Here is an 8,468-nt window from a genome sequence, read left to right on the forward strand (position 1 = left end):
AGGGGAGGGGAAGTCTTCAGGACCAGTCTGCAGAAGAGACTTGCCCACCCTGCCCTAGCATTGAGGTTCCCCCACTGAGAGCTAAAATCACTGAGAACTGGTGGAATCTCAAGAGACCAACTCACAGAGGTCACAGTAGCAGGGGGCAGCAGAAGGTGACGGCGCAGGGCCATTGGTAATGGAGCAATGGAGTGAACGGTGGATGGCATGATGAACAACAGTGGCCAGAGTGAGCGGCCAGGGTGAATGGCAAGCAGCGAGCAGCTGGAGGAATGAGCAAGGTGCCTTCTCCCCGCAACCCCATGAGAAAGCACCTCTGAACTCTGGGTCTCCATTGACCAAGGATAACAACTCTGAGTGCAGTGTCATGCAGGGAGAAGGAAGGAGCACGTTAAAGGAACATTTGTTTGTTGGACTATGTTTTAGTGACTTTGCTCCAGAATTAGGGTGACCAGACAGCAAATGTGAAAAATCGGGACAGGGGTGGGAGGTAATAAGAGCCTATATAAGAAAAAGACCCAAAAATCGGGACCGTCCCTATAAAATCGGGACATCTGGTCACCCTATCCAGAATGCTAGATTTGTGACTGGGAAACGGAGTTAAATATACATTTCCTAGTAGGCCAAGATTTTTTAAATGTATTATTTGCCAAGGTTGTTATCTCGCATTGTTGCCATCTTGGGGAGTTCCTGTACTAAACATTTTTATTATATTATAATTACTTTTTACATAAGAACAGCCATATTGGTCAGACCAGTGGTCCATCTAGCCCAGTATCCTGTCTTCCAACAGTGGCCAATGCTGGGTGCTTCAAAGGGAATGAACAGGACAGAGCAATTATCGAGTGATCCATCCCCTGTCGTATACTCCCAGCTTCTGGTGAACAGAGGCTAGGGAAACTCAGAGCATGGTGTCGCATCCCTGCCCATCCTGGCTGATAGCCATTGATAAACCAGTCCTCCATTAACTTATCTAGTTCTTATTGGATCCCTATTAAATTTTTGGCCTTCACAACATGCCCTGGCAAAAAGTTCCACAGGTTGACTGTGCATTGTGTGAAAAAGGACTTCCTTTTGTTCGTTTTAAACCTGCTGCCTATTAATGTCATTGGGTGGCCTCTAGTTCTTGTGTTATGAGAAGGAGTAAATAACGCTTCTTTATTCACTTTCTCCACATCAGTCAAGATTTTATAGACCTCTATCATATCCCCTCTTAGTCGTCTCTTTTCCAAGCTGAAAAGTCCCAGTCTTATTAGTCTCTCCTCATTTCAGAAGCTGTTCCATACCCCTAATCATTTTAGTTGTCCTTCTCTGTACCTTTTCCAACTCCAATACATCTTTTTTGAGATGGGGTGACAAGAACTGCATGCAGTATTCAAGATGTGGGCATACCATGGATTTATATAGTAAAAGCGGAGGAGCTTGGTTTGCCAAACTGATCAGCAAACGAATGCTGACAATCTTTGTGAAAAGTAGGGTTACCATATTTTAATTTTTAAAAAGGAGGACACTCCATGGGGCCCCGGCCCCGCCCCAACTCCGCCCCTTCCCTGCCCCCAACCCCGCCGCAACTCTGCCCCCTCCCCTGAACGCTCCGTCCCCTGCTCCTCCGCCTCCCCTGCTTCCCGCGAATCAAATGTTCGCGGGAAGCCTGAAACAGGGAGGCAGCAGGTAGGCTGGGGCGGGGTGCGGCGCGGCTCAGTCCAGCCCTCCTGGCCGAGCGGCTCCCTTCGGCGGCCGGCCCAGGCCAAGAGGCTCTGGCCCCGGCGTCTCCCGCCCTGCTTGGGCCCAAAAAGCCAGACATGTCCGGAAAAATTCGGACGTATGGTAACCCTAGTGAAAAGGCTGCAAAACACCAAGCCTTTGGACTGACCTCCCCACACCATGCTCTATTGCCCCCATGGGGGCCCACAAATATGTTTGGTGCCGGGCCCACAAAAGGTTAATCTGGCTTTGGCTCCTAGGCGTGCGTGAGGTGGTACTGGCGGCGGTGAAGGCAGCTGGGCGGGCACGTCCCATTCTAGAGGGCCCATTAACTTCTGCCCCGGGGCCCAGAATTGCTGTTGGTAGGCCTGACAATGTTTGAGAATATGGCTAAACGTCTAGGAACAAAGAATGTATAGGCCATACTTACAGGATGGGGGACACTATCCTAGAAAAAAGTCTTGGGGGTTGTGGTAGAGAATCAGCTAAACATGTGAGCATGACTGGATCACGTTTATAGCGTGTCCAAAAGAGCTAATGTGATGCTGAGATGCATAAATAGGGGATTCGCAAGCAGGACTAGAGAGGTTATTTTACTTTTCTATATTTGGCACTAGTGCGACCATTGCTGGAATCCTACATCCAGTTCTGGTGCCCAGAGTTCAAGAGGAATGTTGATAAATTGGAGAAGGGTCAGAGAAGATCCATGGACGGGAATAATTAAAGGATTAGGAAACATGCCTTATAGGGAAAGATTCAAGGAGATCAATCTATTTAGCTTAACAAAGAGAAGGTTAAGGGATGACAATCTACAGCAGGGGTCGGCAATGTTCGGCACGCAGCTCGCCAGGGTAAGCACCCTGGCGGGCCGGACCAGTTTTATTTACCTGCTGACGCGGCAGGTTCGGCCGATCGTGGCCCCCACTGGCCGCGGTTCACCGTCCCGGGCCAATGGGGGCCGCGAGAAGCCACGGCCAGCACATCGCTTGCCCGCGCCGCTTCTCGCCGCCCCCATTGGCCCGGGATCGGCTGAACCTGCTGCGTCAGCAGGTAAATAAAACTGGCCCGGCCCGCCAGGGTGCTTACCCTGGCGAGCTGCGTGCCGAACATTGCCGACCCCTGAGCTACAGGGATCTACAGGGAGAATAAATATTTAATAATAGGCTCATCAATCTAGCAGATAAGGAATAACGTGAGCCAATGGCTGGAAGTTGAAGCTAGACAAATTCAGACTGGAAATAAGGTGTAAAATTTTCAACAGTGAGCGCAATTAACCAGTGGAACAATTGTGTCAATCACTGACAAATTTTAAATCAAGATTGGATGTTTTTCTAAAAGATCTGCTCTAGGAATTATTTTGGGGAAGTTCTATGGCCGGTGCTATGAACTGGCCAAAGGGAACAAGCTCGTCTTGTCCCCCTAGGGAAAATCTTCACAGCTGCAAATCTATGAATCCTGGCAACTTCATGCAAAAGCACCCGCGCAGTAGCTAGCCTGGAGCGGGCTGATACTAGAAGCCTCTGTTCACTCAGCTGTGCTTTTGGGATCCCCTTTCACAGCAGCAGATGCAGCAGGGCTGGGGATTTTTCCAAGTCCTTGCATTGTGGTCCAAAAACAATGGAATCCTCTGCCTCGGGGAACATGAGCAGTTGCTGACAAGGGGGAAAACAAAAGTATACACAGGCCTGACGGAGCTGATTTACTGAGGGTGCTGCTGCAAAACAAGCCGCATCAGCAGAGTGGTGGTGTGTGAGACTGTTTGATTACATTTTCATATGGTAGTAAACAGAATTCTCCGTGAATACAGCGTGGGCTGGGAGGGGAAGCCTCAGGGGGGAGCCTAGTTCTGGAGCAGCTGTGACTGCTCCCACGCTGCAGCGTTGCAGCCTTTAGCGTCCAAACCAAATCACACCTGCCTCTGCAAGAAGGGAGTCTGTGTTTGTTTTCCCGGGGGCTTAGTGTGACATAAGGGGTTACCCCTGCAGAGCAGAAAACACCCAGGAAAGGTGGCATCCTCCAGGTCCAGGCCTGTACGACGTGGTGGGTATATGTGAGAGGGGTTGACTGACCAAAATGAACCCATTCGTTTACAGCGCATGGTCTCTCGGGAGGTAACGCGTGAAATGGCTGCGCTGGGGGCTGGAACAGCCGCTTCTACACTCCAATAAGTCCATTTTGCTTCAGGTTTCCTCTGGGACGGGGCGAGGTGTTTCATGCATTAACTGTGGTTGAGTTTGTGGCTCACCGGCTTTCCCTGCAGCCCTGGAAGGAATGGAGGGTGCAGCAAAACCACCACGTGATCCCAGCATGGCCCTAATGGAGAGACGTTTGCTAAAGTCACAGGCCTACCATTCCCCTCGGTCCTAAGTGCTTTTATGGCCCCCAGCACCATAGTACCCAGATGCCACTTAAAAAAAATCTACAAACAATTTCCTGCCCTTCATTTCATACACTTGCCTTCCCCCTCCTACGTTCCCAGCTGCTGCATTGCCCCTGGGTGCTGCTGTAGGCTTAGCCGCAGCCCCATCCCACACCACTTGCACAGCCACGGCCCTTGTCCTTTTTGCATTGGGGGGCGCCTGCCTCCTTTCATAGGGTAATGGCTTGTTCAGTGGGACTGGACATAGAAACTCGTCTTCACTGGCGGCTGAGGCGTCAGCCCGGCGCCTCAGACAGACACTCCCTAAAGAGGACAAATCCAGGGATTGTTCCCTGATGGCAGAGAGGCTCCCTGGAGAGGATTCTTTCTTTCTTTCTTTCCTCAGACTGAAGCGCCGGCTATTCCCTGACCTCTGGCTGTAGCCTGGCGTCTCTTGCTAGAGGGTTCAACAGCTCCAGACGCTTCCACCCAGCCCCCCCCTTTCTCCAGGAGCTGGTTCGTACTGGTCACATTTTTGCAGCCAGGCTGTTGAGTCCAATTAGCTGCGAGTCCCTGACTGCAGCGTGAGAGCTGTGAGGCGGGAGCGGGGCCGCGGGGGCAGCCAGGGAGCTGTAGTGGAAAGCCTTAGCCCAGTGTGCGGAATGGTACTGTCCTCACAGCTGCACCATCACTCAGGAAGGCAGGAGAGCAACAGCGAATGCTGAGAAGGGCTGATGTGGGTGAAGCCAAAGCAAGGATTATGTGGGGTGGCAGAGAGCTGTGTCATTTGGGCCTGCACAGAGGGGGCCCCTCTCCCTGCCTAGGGAAACGCTGCTGTCTAGCAGCTGCACTGAGAAACCCTGGTAGGGAAGCATCAGCCTGTTGATGTGGTTAATTCTCCCAGACAATGACCCCTAACAAAGTAATAGTTTTGTGCACTGAGCTCACCCCCTGCATCTGCCCGTAAGAGCCGAGCAGGGACACTCCAAGAGCCACATTGACTCTCTGAAGTTCATTCCGCCAAGCTGCACCTGGCCAGGCAGCAGGGTGGTGTGATGAACGCAATGCTTCACTGGCATGACCCGCAAACCAGCACGCTAAGGATTAAAGGGCCTTGCAATGGCTCATTGCATCGTGCCAGGCCCAAGAAGGAAGCAAACCTGAGCAGGAGTCAATCGGAGGGCTCCCGCACAGCATGGTGCCTGCCTGAGCCTTTGGCAAGGTGCAGGAGGGGCTGACCCCCTGTCACCTATGTCGGACAGGGGAGTACAAGAGGGGTGGGCACTGGGTGCCTGGGCAGCACAGAGTTGGTGGAGGTAGAGTGGCATCTAGCCCAATGGAGCCCAGCCAGGGCTCACTCACTCACCAGTGCACTGTAGCCCCGTCTGGGGTGGCCAGTGGCCGTAATAATGCCCAGTAATTTTAAGAGAGGAAAAAAATGGATGTTTTTTTCAGCCACAACAGCTACAGTGTCGTTAGGTGGTCGAATGTAGTGACCTAATAATGGGCATCTCTGCAAGCTGTGTTAGTGCCAGTGGCCTGGCTAAATTGCTGAAGGATTTTTAATGAACACAAGTGATCAGGACCCACTGTTGCAGCTCATCTGAAAGCCACCAGGCCCAGAAGCACGCTGGCCCCTAGTACCACACTGTGGCATTCATTCGAAACCGCCGCCAAATGACAAGCCACTTTGTTTGACCTGGGTCACTACAAGGGTGAGCGATGCCAGATTCTTCTTAGAATGTGACTAGATCAAAAGTTAAAGTGGGAAAAGCGCAGGTCTGGCCCAATGCATTCACCCCTAGAGAGCTGTTCCTCCAGCCCCAGGTGTGAAGGGCTCAGCCTGATGCAGGACTGCTCCAGCCAGCCAGAATTTTAAGCTACAGCAATTTGATTGCTGAGATTAATGATCCAAAGAGGAAGTCAGAGCTGTCAGGAGCAGTTGTAATGGCAGGAAGCCAATACAAGCGTGACTGCACCTCCCCAAGGAACATCTCCTTCCCCGTCAACAAGTTCCTGGGGAAATCTCAAGCTACACTCCTTAGTCATGACGTTGGGGCAAATCAAATAGCTGGCGCTGTTGCATGCCCCAGGGGAAGGAAGTGAGGCGTCCGTGTGTCGAGTGAACGAAAGCCAAGCTTTCTTCCATCTAATCAGGTTTGTTATTCAGCTGACAAACTCCAAATGGATTTGCTGGGCTCCGATCTTGTGATTTTAATTAGGAAATCAGCAAGAAATGATTAAGTAGGTCACCCTTTGCTGGGCTAGGGTTTGCACAACAGCGGATGACGTTAAATTAAGAAGTGGTGAAGTAGAAAGAAAAGAGAGATTGTCAGGAGAGAAGGAAAATAAGCAGAGCCCATGATGCAAGGCACTACTTCAGAAGCCTGCCTTCCAATCTTGTTCCCTCCTGACTCAGCCCCGGTGCGTTCCCATACAGCCTCTCCAATCCTTCCCCAAAAAAGCCAGTGTGGACTGGGGGTAAAAGGGATTTGAGGCCCCGCTCAACCATTCCGCTGGCAGTTGTGTGATGTTGGCCCCAATTCCTCGCACTCCTACCTGACAAAAAGAGAGTGTAGTTCTGTCTAATCCAGGGATTGGCAACTTTTGGCCGCAGCCCGCCAGGGAAATCTGCTGGCGGGCCGGTTTGTTTACCTGCAGCGTCCGCAGGTTCGGCCGATCGCGCTCTCACTGGCCGCAGTTTGCTGTCCCAGGGCGAGGGACGTGCTGGCCGCCGTTCCAGCAGCTCCCATTGGCCTGGAATGGCGACACCTGCTCTGATCAATGGCACAAGACTCTTCTGGCTTCAGTTGCTATCACTGCGGCCTAGGATGTTGGTCCTTGTACTCCGATACAAAAATGAGAGTTGGCAGGGAAACGCCCTGGGAATGCCAGTCAGTGGGGAGCAGGAGGAGAGGATCATTTTTGGAGTCTGAAAATGGTCGCCCCAGTCGTTTGGTGAGCTAGAGATGAAAGGCGCTTTACAACAAGCACTTCCATGCTCCTTCCCCTCCCCAATTTCAGCGTCATCGTAGCATTAGCTATTGTTTTCTAAAGGGTTCACCACTACCACCACCCCTATTTTACTTACTGGGCTGCTTTTAACTAAGAATCTTTTGTGGCCAGCTTCACACTTCATCCCCTAGCAACAGGTTGCAGCTGTCACAGCCGCTGGAGCTCACGTTTGAATTGCCTTTCATGCCAGAGCAAGAGTAAAGACAAAGGGGAACTTCTTTTGTTTTGCGTTGATCAAAACGATCAACTCTCGAATCCCCCCACCCTTCTTTTTAAAGTGCCAGCGACACGGGTAACATTCGAGTTCACAAAAATGAATCGGGATTTCTACTCTATAGTTTAATGGGAATTTTGTAGCCTTAATGCTGAATACAGTGAGCTGGGCTTCCATGGGGCTCTTTTGTTAGCTAGCTGTATGGGCTCCCGCACCCCAGTAGCTTAGCATCTCTCAAGTATTCATCCTCACAATCCCCTGAGATGTAGGGCAGTGCTATTATTCCCATTTTACCAATGGGAAACTGAGGCACAGAGCCACTCAGGCCCAGCTCCTCAAAGGTATTTAGGCACCTAACTCCCGCAGACTTGGCCAGCGTCACACACGGAGTCTGTAGCTGAGCCAGGACTTGAACTCATGTCTCTTCAAAATGCTTTAACCACCCTTCTTCCCTACCTAGCAGTGGTAGCACAGCATCTGTACACACAATGCTGCATTGTCAGGTGCTCCAGTGATGGAGAACAACTCACAAAATTCCTCAACTACAGCGACCGCCTCACCGCACTCCTCCCCCTGGGGTGTGTGAGGCGCGAAAGGAGACGGCCATACTCTGGTCATGAGGGCCGGCTAAGAACCTACAGAGAAAAGCAGGCAACCTATTCCAGGGTAGCACCATTAACCTTTCCCTATGACAGTCTAGAGCAGGGGGGGGACAAACTTTTTGGCCCGAGGGCCACATCTGGGAATAGAAATTGTATGGCGGGCCATGAATGTTCACAACATTGGGGTTGGGGTGAGGGCTCTGATTGGTGGGGGGGGGTGCAGGCTCGGGGTGGGGCCAGAAATTAGGAGTTCAGGGTGCAGGAAGGGGCTCCAGGCTGTGTGTGTGTGGGGGGTGGGGATAAAGGCTCCGGCTGGGGGTGCAGGCTCGGGGCTGGGGATGAAAGATTTGGAGTGCAGGAGGGTGCTCTGGACTGGGATCAAGGGATTCAAAGGGCAGGAGGGGGATCAGGGCTGGGGCAGGGGGTTGATGTGTGGGGAGAGGCTCAGGGGTGCAGGATGCAGTGGCATGTCCCTTTGCCGGCTCCTGCATGGAGGCGTGGCCAGGCGGCTCTGCACACTGCCTTGTCCACAGGCCCCGCCCCTGCAGCTCCCATTGGAGCGCTGGAATGGGCC

This window comes from Chrysemys picta, chromosome 10 (genome assembly GCF_011386835.1).
Source record: "Chrysemys picta bellii isolate R12L10 chromosome 10, ASM1138683v2, whole genome shotgun sequence".
NCBI lineage: Eukaryota > Metazoa > Chordata > Testudines > Emydidae > Chrysemys > Chrysemys picta.